At 30.1% G+C, this 21,242-nt stretch overlaps 1 long non-coding RNA gene across 2 annotated transcripts; it reads right to left on the reverse strand.

The window, feature by feature from the left end:
• Positions 1 to 9,480: 9,480 nt before the first annotated feature.
• On the reverse strand, positions 9,481 to 11,780 carry LOC105434879. 2 transcript variants are annotated; one of them, XR_004215028.1, is made up of 6 exons: positions 11,591 to 11,780; positions 10,861 to 10,923; positions 10,445 to 10,765; positions 10,288 to 10,360; positions 10,092 to 10,212; positions 9,481 to 9,931 (listed from the first exon to the last, which is right to left on the reverse strand). It is a non-coding gene; the product is annotated as an uncharacterized LOC105434879 (long non-coding RNA). The 2 variants fall into 2 exon arrangements; XR_004215027.1 differs by having other exon boundaries at positions 10,083 to 10,212.
• Between the last annotated feature and the right edge of the window lie 9,462 nt (positions 11,781 to 21,242).

The following is a 21,242-nucleotide window of genomic DNA, read 5'->3' on the forward strand; positions in this document are numbered from 1 at the left end:
CCAAATGTTGTAAGGTGAAGCAACTGAACCAGTTCAGGTGTGCATAAATAGTTGTTATGACTACTCATGGACAGAAATAAAAGGGACCTTCAAAAGTCAGAACAAGAAGAGACAAAAGTCGATTGGTTGTGTGTTGAATTATTTTTGTCAACGGAAACAAGTTGTTGGAATCGTACTAGTTGTACTTTTGAAGAGGATGTGGATTTTAGACTCGTCCAAATAGTAAATGAGTTTAGATCTCATTTAACAGTTCTATTTTGATGAGGTTTTAATTGGATAGATAGGGGTTCATAGGACCATAGAAGATTTTGAAGGATAAAATAGAATTTGAGGTCTCTATGCCAACAAGTAAGTAGTGACAGTGTGATTCGGAATGTGAAGTCAAATGGGGATTTGGCCCACTTTGATGGGTTGTATTGAATGATCAGATTTTATAAAATTAGAGAATGGTTGAGATTCAGTGAGGATTCTGCTTTTGAATGTGTCTTTGAGATTTTCATCACACTGCTTTATGCTTCAGTGCTTCTGTTCTACTTCTGACTTGTGAGGATCCAAACCATTACTATTTTTCTAAAGTATGGGACCAGACAACATTAGGAATGTGAAATTGGAATTGTAAATTTAAGTCACACAAAGACAGAGACATATGATTAATAGATGCCATTATTGATTACATACTTTTTTTTTTTTGAATTATTGACTAAAAGTTTATTAGATGCATACAGTTGGGCCCTTCTTCATGACTCTAGAATATTGGTTTTGTATAGAGAACTTGGCTTCAATGTTTCCGAGCCCTGTGTCAATTGTTGAACCGTGAACATTGTTAGAGCAAAGCTCAATAGACAAAAGTAACTGTTTTACTGATAGTTTTGGGTGCTTTTAACTTTAACTTTATATATATATATTTCCCTCTAACTTTATATATATATATATATATTTCCCTATAAATTAGAGTTGGAATTTGAGCTATTCCCATTTCCAAAATTTAACATTTTAAGAATATATTATTGCAAATATAGAACATTCTTTTATATTTGTAAAGAATTTTATAAATATAGTAAAATTTTCATTTTTTAAAATATCTCTCTCTTAAATTTGTTATTATTTTCAAACTATAATTGAATGACTCGTTAATTTGTTATTATTTTCAAACTATAATTCAATTACTTATTATTTTCTTCTTTTTAATATCCTAATCATTCTTTATTATTTCTCTCACTTTTTAAGACTCTAATCATTCTCTCTTATGGAAAAAAACAATTTGTTTCTTCAATAACGTATGTGTTTCTTCTCTCATTTTTAAGACCCTAATCATTCTTTCTTATATTGTGAAAACAATTTGTTCTTCTTATCTTAATCTTGATTTTATGATATTAAATGCAAATTGTTTTCAATTTGAAATATAATGGTTGTTGATCGGAGTAATTTAACATCGTTTGTGATTTTTCTTTACTTTCTTTGATGTGTATTTTTTGTTAAATCGGATTTCAAGTGATTTTGTTTTAGTTTTTATACTTACCATGTGATTTTCATTTTTTTTCAATTTTTTTGCATATTTATTGTAGTTTATTGACTAAATAAATATTCGAACAATATAACTCAATGTATTATTACAAAGTATATCAACAATATATTATTAAAGTATATCAACGTATGAGTAAAGGGAATCATTATCAAGTATATCAATCAAGTTTACATTTGTATATTAATAGTGTATCAAGTGTATAAGTAGGACTTCAAACATATTAAGTGTATTTAATCAATCGAATGTATTGGTGAAGAGTACTAAGTGTATCTGCAGTACGTCAGGTGTATCAAATATATCACGTGTATCAACCGTATCAAATTTGTTGAGTGTACCAATGAGCACAACATGCTTATTAGCAGAACATCAAGTGTATTAAACTTATTAGTGAAGCATTTAAGTGTATTAAGAAGAATCAAGTGTAACCAGGAGTATTAGGTATCAAAGTGTTTAAGTGTATCAAATGGTATTTGAGTGTATCAAGGTTCAAAAGTATCAAATGTATATCAAGTGTATCGAGAAGTATCATGTATATCAAGAGATATTACTTGTATCAAATGGGTATCACTAATAAGGGCATTTGTGACATTTTACTTCTTGTATATGTGGGTTGGAAGTTGTTTTTGTCATTTTTTGTAAGCAATAAATACATGTGTTACGTACTTAATTACTATACATTGTTTCTTCTTTTTGTAAGTAACCAAGAATATTGACAATATAAAGTTTTAATAGGTATATATATCTATATGTTTGGAGGATGAAATTAATTTCAAACTTATGTTTGGATTGATCACGTTAGTTTGTAATATCAATTTTATTTCTCTATCAAGTTTTTAACTCATTTCTATTTTTTAATTTTTTTTTATGCTTCACAGTTCCAATTTTATTTCGTTCTCTAGAATTTCTAAAATTAAGAATGTGACTTAAATTATGTTTGTTTTAAGCCGAGGTGACCATTGATGGACTGTATTAATTAATGGATTTCAATTTTATAGGTAATCAACACATTTAAATTTATAGCAAATCGTGAATATTGACTGTTCTTTAGGTCTAATTAGTTATCGGAGTTATTATACGAACAAATTATTAAGACGTAATTTATACTAGCCTTGAAAGTACTGATATAAATAATCTTTTTAAAAATATTTTTGGTACAAAAAAACATGCTAATTCTAGAATCAAACAGAAAAAGATACATACTTGTCAGACCTACCAATCACAAACACTTAAGAATTTGTTGTCAGATCTACCGATCACAAACACTTACATAGATAGATACAACAGGGATGTTAAAAAACTACTTGAAAAACGAATCGATTGACAAACCAAACGAATGCATACAGTTCGATTCGATTTGTGTTAAATGGAAATTGATTCTAAGGTGGTCCGGTTCGGTTTAAGGATTAAGACATTAAACCGATTCTAATTAAAATTGAACCAAACCGCTTTATTTATAAAAAAAATTATATACATACATAGATACATAAATACATACATAGATACATAGATACATAGATACATAAATACATAAATACATACATAGATACATAAATACATAAATACATACATCTATGCATACATACATACATCTATGCATACATACATATACATATAAATACATACATATACATACATGTATATACATATAGTATCTATAAAAGTATGGATGAAGAGAAATTTTTTGTTTCAAATATTGTCTTTGAAGTACATTTGTTTGTTTCATACTTTAGTTATAGTTTTATTGTAATTTGTTATTTATTTATTTTTAATTATTAATAAATTTTTGGATATTAATAATTTTAACTTTTTCTTTCCAATTAATTATATCATTAACATTTCTTTAAAATCATTTATATCCCTCTCTATCTTCCACCTATTCATATTCCATTATCTCATATTAACTATTTTGTATTTATTTCAATCTTTCAAATTCTTTGTCTTTTCAAATCTCTAGGTATAAATATCTCATTCTTTTTATTTTCTATTCATGTTCACAAGTCACAACAAAAATTTAGGGTGTGAAGAAATTCGTACTCCTACAAGTTCAAATGAAGATTTGTGAGACAAGGATACAAAAGACGACAAACATTCATCATATTTTTACGATGCCTAGGAGCAAGCAATCAACCCAATAAATTGATTAGGATTCAAGGATGAAAAATGTAAAAATGGGAGACTAAAGAGAGAACGACCATAAGCATCATTTTCAAAAAAATAACAAAGTGGCGTGAAGAGGCCAAAAAACTAGGTTTTTCAATTTTTAATTATTGCTTTGTAATTAAGTATGTTTTTTTATCATGTAAAAATGTAGGATGTGCTTACCACAATAGTATATTATGGATCTTATAATTGAGAAAACGGAAGGAAGTAAATTGTTTTCTATTTGTATTATTTCAATAATATATTCTCATTTGAATTTAATTATTCATTTCAAAATAATAACTAATTAAATTATTAAAAAAATTGTTAAATAATTATACTTCTTGAATAAGGTAGAAATACCATAAATATCCAAATAATAATCCAGTCAATGTCAATGTCCAAAATTCTAATTCATTTAAACATTCGATATGTAATTGATACATATAAAAAAGGTCTACTCATCAATCTAAAGTTTGATTGAATGGATTGTTTCATTTTGATACTATCAAAGTATTTATATCTTTTAGTTCATTCGATTTATACACGCATATAACAAGTCTTGAGTAAGAGATCTCTTTAAAAATGAAGCTGAAAAATATATTTCCAAAAATCATGATAAATAAATATAGTTGCATACTATTTGTGTGAAAAACTAATGTGGTTGCCAACTATATCAGAATATTTAAAAAACATTTTAGGACAAGTGTATTCCTGATTTTTTTTTTAAAAGTACATCTATATCCTTAAAATGAAATTAAGAATAAAATAGAATTAAAATTTTAATAGAAATAAGCTTTTAATAAAATTGAAATAGTTACAATTTTATAAATTGAAATTTAAGGAAAGTAATTTAAATGATTACGTTTTTTTTCTGTAACGGTCAAACGATTACTTTTCAATATCAAAAAATAAATTACATAATATAATTTATGATTGATGTAATAGTTTACGGTATTTATCGTAAATGAATTAAATTCTATTAAAATCGTAATTTAAATTATAATCATTTATTTATAAAATTCGTAATTATTTTAATTACTAACCTTAAATTTCAATTTATAAAATTGTAATTATTTCAATCTTATTAAATTTTTTTTGTTGAATGTACTACAAAACAAATTGTAACTTAACATTTACATCCCCTGATATTTAAACGATATCTCAATTACCAATTCAGTTATTGTTTCTATTCTACACAGTTAAGTTCGAAATATTTTTTTTATCTTAGATCTCATTCTAGATCACAAAACCAAAGGTAATTGCATTTTTTATTTACTTTTTTTTTGTTTTCATTTATAAATTATTTTTGGAAATTTAGGTAAATTAATCCGAATCTAATAGTTTCCTTAAATTCTTTATGTACTAGATGACGGAAAGCACGATTATGAATTTGAAACCTTTTCAAAAAGGTTGGTTTACAAAGGTAACAATAGTGAGAGAGTTTGCTGCCCAACGATTTAGAAATAGAAAAGGAGAACCTCTCCGAATAAAAAAAGTTATAGGAGTTGATAAGGAGATAAAAACTATATATTTTAATTTTTTTTTTCAAATGCTTAAAAGTTATTTTTTTCGTAGGGAGAATGCATCCAAATAACCATGTTTAATGAACAAATTGAAAAGTTCAATACAAAGTTAGAAAAGGGAAAAACAATTATGTTAATTGATGGCAATGTGAAGCCAATTGATAGAAGATATCCAAATGTCAACGATAAAATTGAAATAACGTTGACACAAAATAGCAAAGTCGAGGAATTAGAAGATGCAACATATAAATTGAATGAGCCAGAAATAGAAATCATGAATTTTGAATTACTTGCGAAGGAAGACAACCTAGAATCTCATGTATATAATATTTTTTAAAACATTATTTTTCTTTCCTTTACTAATTTTTTTTTTGTTTGCAGATATTATAGGTGCAGTAATTCAAGTTAAATCAATGATAAGTAAGAAGTTGAATGAAAACTACACAAAGAAAAGAGACTTCATATAATGGACAACAAGTAAGTTATTTATATTTTCATACATAATCTTTATATTCAATATTGACTATTAAATAAAATTTTCTAATTGCATGCAGATTCAATATTTTAAAATTGACATTGTGAGATGATTTGACTGAAAATGAAGGAGCATTTTTAGAAGACAATTGCAAGAACAATAACATAATCTTAATAACTAATATCAAACGAACAAAATTTGAAGGTTAGCTTTACCATTATTATTATTATAGTTATTATTATTATTGTTATTATTATATAACATTATAGTTATTATTATTATTATATAACATTTTGTTTGTTTTTACATGTTAGGTGAATCTCTGTATCATCTACAAATATTAGTCTCGTTACCATAAATCCAACCTATGAGATGACAGAGACATTAAAGACAAGACAAACATAATTAAATAAAATTACAGTTAAAATATAATTTACTACTGTTTAAACAAATTACTAACCATATTTATTTTTCTAGGTTTGATAGCTTATCCAAAGATTGGACGCTTAGGGATCTTCTATATCCGTCCAAAAAAAATGATTGAAGCAAAAGAAGCTAACATGAATGACATAATCAAAGGGAAGATTGAAAATAAAAATTGTTATTTTATTGGTAGAATTGTTATGATTCAAAACAAAGAAAATTCATGGTTTGAAAAATGTACTTCATGTAATGAAAGACTCTATCCCTTAGATTCTTAACTAACAATATCATGTCCTTCATGCGAAAATGATAAATCAACTTTTATTAGAAAGTTCATGTTGAGATTGACGATATCAAATGGAGATGATGAAACATATGCAACAATATTTGATGCTTCTGAGTACATAATTGGATGCAGTGTGACAGAATACTATAAAGATCTACAGGTACATTACAAATATTTAAATAATTAAATTTCACATAATTTTATGTACTGAAAATTTATTTTCATTATAAATTGCAGGTGTCTGAAAAGGAAAAAAGTAAATTCTATCAAAACTTAGTACTTTATGAAGACAAGAAGTATTGTTTTTTTGGTAAGAATGGATAAAACAATCGAAGTTGATCGTGCACGAAATCAAATTGTTTAAGAAATTTGTATCGTTCGATCTATGGCAAAGAAACGACATGGGAGCGACAAAGAAACAGAAGAAGAAAAAGAAGAAGATGAAAAAAAAAGTAAGAAGAAGATGAAGTTGATAGTATACTATATGCTACAAAGAATTTTTAGGTTTATGCTTTTTAAAGTGATTGTTTTTAAAAGACTTAATCTTTTTCAACTAATCTGCTTTGCAATTTGGAAATTGTATGTGTTCGCACGAGATTTTCGGAGAAATTTAATTCGTGGACTTGAACTTGGGTTGATGTTGTATTTTTATTGATTTGATGCGATGCGGTTCAATCTCTAGAATTTGATCCTCTGATTCTCTCTCAACTGGATGCTTCAGCTTGATTTGGAGAAAGCGAAGCACGTGATGTTCTTGAAGTTGGAGCCTTGGAAGAAAACTTGTATCTTTAAAGAAGCTTCAATCTTCGAGGATGGTCGACTTCAGGAGTTAGGGAGTCTTCTAGCTCTTGGAAGAATTCTCTCTCGATCTTCTAGAGTCAAAATTTTCCAACCCCTACAAATGAGGAGAATTCCTCTATTTCTAGAGTTCACTGGTGGGCTTTATGGGTTTGAACCTGGTTGGTCCATGGACCAGACCCATGGGCTCAACCATATGGACTTAGGTTATATTTAGTCTTTGGGCTCAATTAAGCTTATTTTTTTGGCTTAATTGAACTTAGTCCAAGTAAATAATATTTAATTGAACTAAAATGATTAACTTAATCCAACGATTAAAATGAAAACATGTGGCATTATTAGAATGACCAATTTATTTATTTTAACTCTATAATTTGGTGCATATGTTAATTTTAATTAGTTCCAAATTTAATTATTTGTACTTTTCATCATTAACTTAATAAATGATGTGGCAACTTGTGATTGGTCTCAAAATTTCTTATTCAACAAATGCCCCTTTTCGAGATTTATGCACGTATATGGGTGAATGAATCTCGGAAAAGATAAATTTGAAGTCAAAGTACGAGCTTCTTTTTTTTTACTCGATTCAACATATCAAATTAATCAAACTATGAATTTAGTACTGGGTTTGATTTAAATTTAAAATAAGGGTTGGAATATGGCCAAACCTTAAAAAAAATTCAAAGTTTTATTTCCCACTTAATTTTATTTGAGGGAAAAAAAAATTTAATATGATGATTTTTTTTTAAAAGTAAAATTTGGAATATAACCAAAATTTTAATTTTGAAATAAGGATAAGGTTTCTACCGTACCTTAATTTATCTTGGGGATGCATAAGAATTTGGAATGACCAATTTTAATTTGAGATAAAAAAAACCAGGTCCTCAATCTTAGGTAAAGTTGGATTTATGGCTCCGATTTAAATTCATGATAAAAAGGAGGTCATATATGCAAAGTTAATTTAACTTGAATTTTGAAATTGAGAATATTTATCTATATATATATATATATATATTTTAAAAAAATGTTGAAATTTTTAAATATTTTAAATATCTCAATAAAAGTTAAACTTGAGATTTATCCAAAAAAAAAAAGAAATAATTTAAAATAAAATAAGATAATTGGATTATCTTTTCTTTATATATATATATATATTTAAAAATCATTCCTATTCCTTTTAGGAATTGGATTTGTTTTTTTTTTTTAAAATAATAATTAAATATCATTCCTAATCCTTTTAGGAATTGGATTTGTTGGACTTGTAAATAGACTCATACCCTACTCACTTATACCTCATCCAACGCTTATTCCTCATCCAATTAGCAGAAAGGTATAGAAAACTTTTCTTCTCCCTTTCTCTTTTTTTCTCCTTTTTTTGTGTGTTTTTTTATTTGTTTTGTTTTGTTTTTTTTTTTTGTGTTGTTTTGTTTTTTTTTTTTGTGTTGTTTTGTTTTTTTGTTTTTTTTTTTTTTTTTTTTTGCAGGAATGACTTTGTCGAGCTTCTTCTAGGGACGATCGGGCTTCTTCCGTCAGATCTACCGCCCTAGTAGGAGAGATCGGACTTTGTCATCGTCAAACTTCAATCTTCGTTTGCAGAAATGACTTTGTTGAGCTTCTTCTAGGGATGATCGGGCTGTTGCCGTCAGATCCATTGCCCTAGTAGGAGAGATCGACTCTGTCATCGTCGGGCTTCGATCTTCGTTTGCAGAAATGACTTTGTTGAGCTTCTTCTAGGGACGATGGGCTTTTGTCGTCAGATCTATCGCCCTAGTAGGAGAGATCGACTCTGTCATCGTCGGGCTTCAATCTTCGTTTGCAGAAATGACTTTGTTGAGCTTCTTCTAGGGACGATCGGGCTTCTGCCGTCAGATCTATCGCCCTAGTAGGAGAGATCGACTCTGTCATTGTTGGGCTTCAATCTTCGTTTGCAGAAATGACTTTGTTGAGCTTCTTCTAGGGACGATCGGGCTTTTGCCGTCAGATCTATCGCGCTAGTAGGAGAGATCGACTCTATCATCGTCGGGCTTCGATCTTCGTTTGCATAAATGACTTTGTTGAGCTTCTTCTAGGGACGATCAGACTTTTGTCGTCAGACCTATCGCCCTAGTAGGAGAGATCGACTCTGTCTTCGTCGGGCTTCAATCTTCGTTTGCTTTTTCTTCCCCCCCCCCCCCCCCCTTTTTTTCTTCTTTCTTTCTTTTTTTTTCTTTTGTTTTTTTGGTTTTTTTCTATTTCTTCTTCTTCTTATTATTTTGCAGGAACTCTACTTTTCATCATGGTGCACTTCACTGAGTATTCTGACTCGACCAAAAGGTGTTTAATTATCCTGAAGGACGTAGATCAATCTTTAGAGGAAGGGATCATTCTTCCTGTGAGATCAATTTTTAGAGGAAGGGATCATTCGTGCTGTGAGAGAGAGGGCATTTGAGAATATTATGGACTCCCAAATACCCGAGGACAATTTTATCTTTTTGCCTAAATGGTCCAAGGAACGGTTTGTAAATCCAAATTCATCTTTAAAATCTTGGTTTCTGGAGTCTTCGATTCACAACAAGCCTCCAAATGAGGATCCAGCATCAACGTTGGGTCGTCGAATTATAAACGACCCAAAAATTCGTTGGGGAAATGTGCTCAAGGTACATGGAGAATTTTACTATCTTCCTTATAGAACTAAATTTAACTTAGTATGTATAAATTAAATAAACTGCACCTGATCAATATCCTTCATGGGACGGCTCTTTTTTATGCACTTTAGAATTCTGAAACAATATCAATAATATATCTGTTAATAATATCAGAAATTTACTAAGTTAAAATGGTATATGTACATACCTATTTTGAAACAATATCAATAATATATCTGTTAATAATATCAGAAATTTACTAAGTTAAAATGGTATATGTACATACCTTACATACCTGTGTAGTTTCTGTCCTTCCTTTTTTCATATTTTTTTTCACTTTGTTTTTCCTTTTTAATAGTTTCCTTCTTCTCTACTTTTCTTTTTAGCTTTCCAGTTCTCTTTCTCTTATTTGATACCTACAATTCATATTATCAATTACATATTATATTATTTTATAATTTATTTTAAGAAAAATTCATTAACACACGTACATTTTCATATACTTTTTTTCCCTTTCCTTGACATATCTTTGAACAAACTCCTTTGTGCAATGAGTAGATTGTCCTGCACAAGTTACAATACTATTAAATTTTAGACTTGGTAATAATAGTATATTAAACAAATAACATCAATCCTAAACACACATACCTCATCAGACTCTGACATATAGTTAGTATTTACTTCAGAGGTTCTATCTCCCTCAATCATCTTAAATAATAAAATTATAAACATTAGAACAAATCTTATAATATATATACTACACTTTATATTTGATTCATCTTCTCCGTCATTCATATGCATCTTGTTTTCAAGCGTTTCAAATACTACATCCGGTTTCACATTTTTCATTTCGTTGTACAATACAATTTGTGTCCCGGTTGGACCTCTCAAATCGGATTCATCCTCTCCAGGATATACGATTTGAATTGGTTGATAATCCATTTGATCTTGTTCGTATATTTCTTCATCCTAGGACATATATACATATTACAACTTATTAAACCTCTGCTTTCATATATATAATATACCCTTACAAAATTACAACATAATACTCCACATCATACCTCTCTATTGTCTCATCCTTATTGGGTCATCATCTTTCACTCCTTCGCCCCATTCTCTTTATACTACATATACAGATGATTATACAATATAAATTTCAAATTAGCATCAGAGAGCCAAACACATCGAATAATGTTTTCAAATTTTAATCAGAAAAAAAGAATAAACCCAAAAAAAGTTTCATGCAAGTTCATATTAGTATAATTAAAAAAGTTTCATGCAAGTCCATATTTGTTTTCAAATTAAACTGATAAGTCAGTGTGAGAATATTTCATTCAGAAATGATCACATAATTATTACAAAATAATTTATTGAATATCTTCAATATATCCAATATACTTAATGAATGTAAATAAACCCTATAATCTTCTTCACGTCCAAAATGTGACGGCCCTCGAATTTCATCTTTTTCACGCCCGAAACCTCAACAATCCCTACAATCTACCACATTCTAACTTACAGTTTTTTTTTTTTGCCTAATAATCTGTTCTAGACTTTAAAACATTCAAAAATAATTTATTGAATATCTTCGATATACCCAATATACTAAATGAATGTAAATAAACCCTAGAATCTTCTTCACGCCCAAAATGTGACGGCACTCAAATTTCATCTTCTTCACGCCCGAAACCCCAACAATCCCTACAATTTACCACATTCTAAATTACAATCTCTTTGCCTAATAATCTAAATATCTTCAATATACCTAATGTATTATTTAACAAAACTAACCTCAAAATTTCTTCAAAGTTTCGAGCAAAATTTTTTCACAGTGGTCGGCCGTCGAACATCTTCTTCGTCTTCAAACTTTCTGTCGAACTCTCCCTATCGTTTTTGTCTTCAGCGAGTAAAATGGAGTACATGGGACGATTTTTTGTATATGGAAAGTATTAAATCTTTCCAATACTTTTCAAAACCGTACAACCCACCATTCATTCATTTTTTAAAATAATAATAATAATAAAGTAATCCAATATTATAAAATGGGCAAAAAAGTAATTTGGGCCCTATATTTGGTAAAATATTTTGGCCCATTTAGGCCTTTTGTGAAAATTATTAGAAAGTTAGGTCTTTCATCTAATATCATATAGCAATTTTGGGCTATATGAGTTAAAGACCCTTTTATTTTTAAAAAATTAAACTTATTTTTACGTTAATTTACGTCAATATAACAAAATATCAAAATATTTGTCATCCGTGTAATAAATCAAAAAGCCCATAAAGCAGATAGAAATTTTTCATAAATTCTAGATTTACCCTTGATATTGTGGACGATTCGTCACTTTTCTTTCTTCTTCTTCTTTATGATTTATTCATCTTCTCTTCCAGATTTCTTCAGCTGTTCTTGAAGATTTTTTTCCTTATATTTTTATTCATCTTCTCTTTATTTCTTACCCCTCTTCTAGAATATGAAGATCGTTTAATTAAACGATCGCTTACCTAGTCAACACGATCGTTTAGCATGATCAACACGATCATTTAGATTTGAAGCATTTTTTCTATCATTAAAAAAAACTACAAGATCGTGTATCATTTCCTACACGATCGCGTATCATGATCGTTTAGAAGAACTGCACTAAGCATTTTTTTTTCATCGTTTAAAAGAACTACACGATCATGTATCATTTTCTACACGATCGCGTATAATAATGATCGTTTTGAAGAAGAATTACACACATGCATGTCGCTGATTAATCGAATGTTGATTGGAGCATTTTTTGTACTTTTTTTGTGGGCATGTGGGCGTTTTTCGATTTCAAAATTAATATTTTTTCGGTTTGCTATATTTTTTTAAAAAAAACACCATACTTTTACCTATCATTTTTTTAATTTTGTTGTTTACTATTCACGGGTGTTTTAAACTTAACTAAAATTTTAAAACTAAATGTTGGATAATTATGTATGTCTAGTATAATGTGGTTTATGGCTTTTAGTTTTCCAAAATTATGTTTATTTCTTCTAAGTTACTTATGATAGTTTTCAATTTTCTCGAATAAAAAAAGTTGAATTCTTAGTTAATTTCTAAAAACAAAAACACGTTTTCAAAATTGTTGTTTTTTTAAAATCAAAACATGACTTTGGTTTTTAAAAATATTGGTAAAGAGTATTACAAAATTTCAAATATACTGGTGGAATAAGTGTTTAATATTGAATGAGAAATTTTAGTCGATTAAGTTCGACAACATCTTCACAACGAAAGTCAAACTCATTGTAGAAATTATAAATTGGTTCAGGTCCAGTAATTAAATTTTTTAGATAACCGTGAAAATGACAAAATATTAAATAACAAATTGAAACATAGTAAATATCCAAAATATGAAGATTTATAGCAAAACCATCAGCTGGAGACTTTTTAAATCTGATTATACCCCTTTATATAGGACAATTCATTTATCACAGATACAATATATTTGTATAGTTCAAAGAATACGGTAGAATATCACAGGTTCACGGATACAGTATATTTCCAAAAAACATACCGTTTTGAAAAATCTTAACTAAATATGATATTTTTGGGTTAGTTAAGATTGCACCATCTAAATATATGATTGTATATACTTTTTTTTTATTCTTAAGATTTAAATCAATTAATTAATAATTTATTTCTATAATTCAAATCGATCTCTTCATCTTCTTCGGATATTTCTTCACTGCCAAATCATCAATTTCGCATCTATTCCCCATCTCTTCATCTTCTTCACCTATTTCTTCACCTGCCATTTAATTTTGCACGACTTTCGCACGACTTCACATCCATTTAATTACTTTGTAATCAGGTTCTTTCGCACTTTCCTTCCTAATCAGGTTCTTTAAGCTTTTAAACCTTGAAACAAAGCTGATAAAGGAACATATACATCAACCACACGGTAATCAATATATCGAGACGATTCAATCCATCTACCATTCACCACAATCTTTACCTGTTGTAAAGCCATCACAGATAATGCTAAACGATAATGTAAAGAAAGCCAGCACAATATCACGCTAAAGGAAGGCTTCGACAAAAACAGTAACATTCAAAATAAAAAATCTAATTAAAATGAGTATGAATATTTATGTAATTAAAAAATAGAACGTGAAAAATAATTATTCGATACAAGAAGCACAATAAATTAACTTTTTTTAGTAAAAACCAATCAAAATAAGTGTATAATCATAATTAGCACAATTGTAGGGGATGATATAACTTTGTTTTAAAATTATTATTTACCATACATAATATGTATTATCTGATAAGTTTAAAAAATATATATAATTTGCAATATAAATAATATAAAAATGCTTAATTTATGTATGCTTCATTATTTTAAGGATATGATGTACTATTTGATCAAAATATTATAAAATATAATGACTTAGAACAATTGAAATTCTCAAAGCCATTTTTTTAAAAATTAATGATACGTAGTATGTATTATCTTATACATTTTTTAAAAATAATTTGAAATATAAATAATACGAAAATACTGAATTAGTGTTTACAATTATTTTAGGGATATGATATAATATTTGAATTCAAAATATTATGAAATCTAATGAATGAGAAATTGTTGAAAATATGTTAGCCATTTTTCAGGACAATGGTTATTAAACGTAAGATTTATGAATGTTACATAATTTCATTTAAATACTAAAAATCTGAAAATTTGTTATGAATTATAGTCATATATTTAGAGAATATTGGAAAAATCCTGTCAATCCCGAAAATATCATAAATTAGTTAAAATTTTCCACAACTGATGTTAAATTGAAAATACATTGTCTTTGTGACTGTGTGATATTTCGCCTCAATACTTGCATCATGCAAATACACTGTATCTGTAAAAAAAAGTATTATCCTACATAAAGGGTATAAGGGTAATAAAAGTAAAAAAAATTGAAACCATCCATTTTACAAAAAAAAATCTTATTAATTTTCAAATTTGCTACTTTTACTTTTACTATACTAAATTTTGTTGTATTCATGATTATCTCTCAAAGGAAAGATTGGATTCACACTCAACTTTAGCCCAAACCCAAAAGTAATTGGGTCCAAACTCATTTAAAGGCCATGAGAAATCTATGTAAATAATGGTTCATTTCTTTGTTTTAATGGGAAGAAGAGGCAGAGGTTGGAAGAAATGCAGACTCAAGATTTGAAGTTCAAGCTCTAAAGTACTTAATAATATAACTCTTATTAGGCTTTGAAGATCGGAGCTTTGCTACTCTTAAATTTTGAAGACTTCTAAGTCAATCGAAGCTGATTAACAAGCCAAAGGCCGAACCAAGCTAATCAACAAGCTAAATAACAATCTAAGTTGATCAACAAGCCAAAGGTCGATCTAAGAAGATTGACAATCCCAATAGGACAATTATTCAAGAAGAGATTCAAAGATCCATCCTTCATGAGGCCAACAAGCCCACATGCCCAGAAGATAGTCAAGCTAAAAGGGTTGTTGTTGTTGTTTGTTTGTTTGTTATTGTTGTTGTTGTTACATAAGTATCATATCTGTTTTACGCGATTTTCATGTTTTAATTCAGGATAAGTAGAAAAGAAGAAATGAGCAAATCACTAAGGACATCTCGCGCACAAACAACGCGATGGGAAATCGCCTAACGAAGAACATCTATAGGCGAGGAACCATGTCATATCAGGTGAGGAAGGCTCTATAAAAGACAAGAATGGTAGTTGGAGTGATGTGACTTCATAGGATCGAAATCGGCACTGACAATCTCAGAAGAATAGAAGTTTCCCGCCCGAAGCTATCTATAAAAATACTTCATCATCATCAAGAGCTGGAGGTCTGAATGGGCCAAAAATGGAGCCTACGTGAGCCAACTAGGGGTCTAAACAGACCATGAAAGAAAGTCACGATGAACCACAAGTGTAAAGAGTTCAGTTTTCTCCTTCTTCTATGGTCTTCCTGTGAGTGGGAGCTTGAAGCTTGGGTAGAGAAGAAGATCATTCCCTTCTATCCCCTAACTTGTAATATTGTTTTATTGTTATGTCTTTCATTTTTGTTTTTCTTGTAATATATATTGTGCATGTCGTACGTGGCCTACGACCTACATTCTTTGTATATATTACATACTTATACCCTTTTCAATCTAACATTCCTTTACTTTCCACCAATCAATGTGTTGTTTGTAGCTTAGGTAGATGATAAAGTTCTTGACAAGAAGAGTCACTTATAAAAAATTTCAATGTAGGACTCTCATTCCTTCAAAGGGGTGTTCCTATGGGTCACTCACATGATTAGGGGTGTTCCTATGGTCTTAATCACCCAGTAGTGGGTCCCTTACTGGTATTTTTATATACTCATTCTTTCTCTATATTTAATATTTCAGGCAAAGGTAGATGATCTGAAAAGCTGGTGAGCGAAAGGAAGAATTTGTGACATGCCATATAGGGACTTATTTTAAAAAAATTGTTAGTATCCACGGGTCACGTTTTTAAATTATTTTTATTGGTTTTATCGATAAATTTATGTCCTTTGAACATTTATTTGATAGTTAATTTTATAAAAATTCTAGTTTTTTTATTTTTAAGAAATTTTCTTTTGATATTTATCTTTTAGAGAGAAGATATTTGTTTAGAAAGAAAAAAATAATAATAAAATAATTATATTTTTTTTGAAAAATATAATTATTTGTAAAAGTATAATTATTTTGGTAAAAGAATAAAGTTGATTGAACAGAAAGTTAAGTGAAGAGAGAGAAAAGATGAATAAATATGTATATTTTTATATATTTTTTTTTAATAAGGATATTTGAAAATAATTAAAAAAAATTTGGGTTATTTGAAAAAGGAAAAAGAAAACCGAGTAATTAGGAGAAGGAAATAATAACAATTTATTATTACTATTAGTTACTAATATTAAAGAGGGTTCTCGCACTCCGTGCAAGTTAATCATTATTCACCTTCTTCTTCATTGGAGAATCCCTAGCCCGTCGTTGTCACTGTGCATCTCCGGCCGCCGTGAATTCTACAATCAACTCAGCTCCTCCACTCGACTAGCACTCAAATGAAGTCGTTCAGCGTAGCCAGTCGAAGTTCTTCGTTCGCATCAGATCCTTCATCAAGCCTAGACCTTCACCGGCAGCCATCCTCTCGATCGTCCTTCGTTCATCCACGCTGTAGGTTTCATCTAGCTGAGTCTATTCCTCCGTCCCTTCAGTCCAAGCTGCTTCTCCGTTCGTGAGTTGAGCTCCCCATACCCGGAGTTCCTTCCCCATCTCCCAACCGTGTGATTTTTGGATTAAATATTAAATTTTTGGTAAAAAATAAATTAATTTTGGATTAAGTTAGGTTGTTTTCTTAAATTTGGATTTTTCTCTACAAGGTTCACTTTGCTAATATTTTGAAAAAGTAATTGGTGGAATTTTCCCTAATCAAAGTTGAATCGGTTTCAACCTACTTTAGGTAAGTTGATTTAAAAGGATTTTTGGGTCTTTAGGCGAAACGGTTAATTTTATTAATTTTAATAGTTGATTTCTCGTAGGAGTGGTTCGTTGGAAAATCTTTGACTACCAGCTAGCAATTCACTATTTTAGCTAATCTCAAGATAAAATATTCTACAACTGGACCTTCGAACTAAATTTAAGAGGTTGCATGTCCTTATAGATTATGCATTCGTAGTAGCTGAAAATGCGTAATGCGATGTTGTATGGATGTTACATGTTGATTAAGCATGTTTTATGGATTTCATACTTTATGGACTGTTATGTTTATGGATTGTTATGACCGATGATTTATGCCATGATGTGTTAATTATTACATGCTTTTGGCCTGTGGTGTGTCTGTTTAACTTTGTCTGTTGAGCTTTTTACCCCACCTGTATTGTGATCCTATATCTATGGGGTCACTTGCACGATAAGCAGTGTTCCTACTGGACCATTCACACAATAAGGGGTGTACCTACTGATCACATGCACGGTTAGGAAACAGTTTTACTGTAAATACGGGATCACTCACAAGATAAGGGGTGTTCTGACGGAACCACTCACACGATAAGGGGTGTACCTACGTATTACATACATGTTTACAGAGTGTGTAGTACATTCGATCACTTGCACGATAAGGGGTTTTCCTACGAGTCACTTGCACGATAAGGGGTTTTCCTACTAGTCACTCGCATGATAAAGGGGTGTTTGTACGGTCTCACTCGCTAAGTGTGTATCTACGACCACTCGCATGATAAGGGTGTTTGTACGATCTCACTTGTCCAGATGTGCTCTATTGGACACACAACATTATTATTGCCACACCCTAAATCGCAATACGACAAAAACCTCGAAGTAATGGGAATAGGATGCGATTTAGTTACAACCTTGAAATTTTCTTATCGACTAATTCAACCTCAATTCCTTTTAAACTACCAAGAGAAAATATAATGAGAAGTCGTATCGAACACCAAATACATTCAAAGACATTCTTAATGCAAAAAATTTAACACGATCAGTTTAGCCAAAACTTACACTTTATTAATAACAAACGTTTAGATGAACATAACTTACAACACTTTGACCTAAAGTTACATTAAATAAACTCTTAAACGCCTAGTAGCTTTCTCATCTCGCCGCAAATCCTTCAACATTCTTCTCTACTGCTAAACGTCTGATCCTGGAAGATAGATTTTGAAAATGTAAGTCTAAATGACCTAGTGATGTTTTATGAAACTCATTTTGCAATGCTATTTGATAAATCATTTCCGCCAAATCATAAATTTCAACACAAAACAATTGATAAAAAAAACACTTCATTTCTAAAAAAACCTTTCTTTATGCTTAACAAATCATTTTACCAAGGATCCCGAATCACTCTCTATGCTTAATAATTCCTATGGGTCACTCGAACTATAAGGAGTGTTTCCGAGAGTATCTTGATTCGTCCTTGTTGCTCAGACCACTAAGCATTATACGCTCCTTTCAACGCATAAGTCAGCTTCATCACCTCGTAGTCTCATACACTCATGGTGGCCTTTAACTCTTTATGTGCTCATGCAAGTTAGCTTATTCAAAGGAAGTAACTAATGGTTTGCAAACTATATCATATATCATAAACATTAAGATTAAATCATGCTTTGAACATCACAACACTTTTTCATATAAATCTCTTTTAGAAATCATCTCAAATCGAAATCATTAACTTAAATCTTATAAGGAAACATTTGACATAAAATATTAAGGAAAACACTCACAAAACTTTGAAAGAAAAGCACTCACCCTTCAACTTTCCTCTTCTCACGGAGACCAAGTGACAACACTTTAGCATTTCAACAAAACTCCTACATCCCCTACTTAGTTACCCAAATCCTCTATTTACACTACTCTTTTTCTCTTGTGAGCATTTAAACTTAGAGGTCTTACCACAAATCCTTCTTGCGAACGGCCTTACCTTAAGATATTGACACGTACTAAAACTAAAATGCCTTTTTGTCCAAAACGTCAAGTTACAGCCTTAGTCAAAATTTTGCCTTTTAACTTTTAATTTAGGTTATGGTCTTACAATTATTATGTTTCTAATGGGAAGTTAACAGGTCATCTAGCAAGATTAGTAGTGGGTCCCTTACTGAGTATATTTATATCCTCACGGTTTTCTATGTTAATATTTCAGGCAAAGGTAGAGGATCTAGAAAGTTGGCGAGTGACAACAATGGTTATGACATGCCATATGGAAACTTATTTTTGCTTATGTGTCTATGTATTAGTTGTTTAGTATTTTGGTTTGACATTTTTAATTAAATTTTTATCCTATTTATTTAAGAAAAGCTGTTAGTACCCGCAGTTCACATTTTAAAATTATTTTTATTGGTTTTGTTAATTTTATGTCCTTCAAACATTTATTTGATAGTTAATTTTATAAAAATTCTAGTTTTTCTATTTTTAAGAAAAGTGTCTTTCAATATTTATCTTTTGAGTAATGACCTTTACTTAGTTTAAAAGTTTGGCTCATTACACAAGGACACCTATAAAACACTTCACCAACTTCACTTCTTCATCATCTTGTCCAACCAAAACGCCCTAATGTTCAATGACAAGCCAAAACGACTTGTGTCAAACCGTTACTAACCTCCAAGGCTTCTCTCGTGACATGCTCCTCGCCCATCACTAAGTCATCATCCTTCTCGCATAACCTCTCAAGACTCTCAAATAATCTCTAAGGGCAATCTTCCTCGCCTAGCCAAACATACCTAGCCGCCCATGATACCCATTTAAAGTTTCTTCACACTTAATGCACGAGCCTTGGCTACCCAATCTTAAATGCCTACTAACCTCTTTAGAGGTTATTTCCTTTTCCTTGGTCACCCATCACACAAGCAAGATAACCTCCAAACGCCTAATGAAATTCATTTAGAGGTTATTTTCATCTATTTTGGCCACCTACACAACACCAAAATAACCTTTGAACGCCTTGCTCTTAAGCCTCAATACTTTAGCCTAATTTTTCCTCTTTTCCAATAACCATGACACACATTTTATGACACTTTTTATCCTTAATTCCCTTCAACGTTTAAACTTTTAATCGTCTCAAAAGACTTAAGTTTTTCCAATGTCCAGGGTTTACAATGACTTTTGGTTTGAAAAGTCAATGTTTGACTTTGACTAAATTGTGAAGTGACAATTTTACCCTTTGACTAAAGTTAGTGGAATAATCTTGGGTTTAGAGTTGGTAGGTTTGGTGAAAAATCACATGCATTATTTGTATGTAAATTCATTATAAAAGTAGGACTTTATAAAATGTTTAAATAACTTTTTGGTTCTTCTCTTTTTACCACTTAGTTTTACCAAAAGAAAAAATATTACAACTCTTATTTCTTTAATTTTTTTTTATTATCCACCAAATACAATCTCTTTCACCTTTCAACCCTTCATTCATCGGGTTCCATAATCTAGTTCTAAATCTAGAGAATAGCAAATAAGTTCTTGTGAGAGTTTTGTGCATAATTTACAAATACTCAAAATTTTGGTATAATTCTATAAACCCTAAACATGTTAATTAGTAGTTCGTGCATGTTAGTTCTTTTAAATTAGATGCAATTAGAGTGTCATTCGATCCTAATTCTAATCATGCTGCTTATGTAAGTTTCATCAAATCTAATGCCAGGGAGGTGGTGAATTTAATTAGTAATGACCCAATTGATTTTATGAAAATGATAGGATGCAGGTGAAGAATTTTGGAGTGAGGTAAGTCAGTTATTTCTTGTCTCGTATTGTCCCCTGTTTGTAACAGAGCTGCTCACCGTGTAGCACGTTACGCTACTGGATTTGCCAACTATTTTGGCTTTTTCCATTCTACCCATTCGGAAGATATTTATCCTTGTTAATCTTCTAGTTTTCCCAAATGCATTTTGGATGTAAGTATTGGCGACTCTCTGTTCTCTTTGCCCTCTTGATGCAGAAC

The sequence above is a fragment of the Cucumis sativus genome, chromosome 3 (genome assembly GCF_000004075.3).
Source record: "Cucumis sativus cultivar 9930 chromosome 3, Cucumber_9930_V3, whole genome shotgun sequence".
Lineage (NCBI taxonomy): Eukaryota > Viridiplantae > Streptophyta > Magnoliopsida > Cucurbitales > Cucurbitaceae > Cucumis > Cucumis sativus.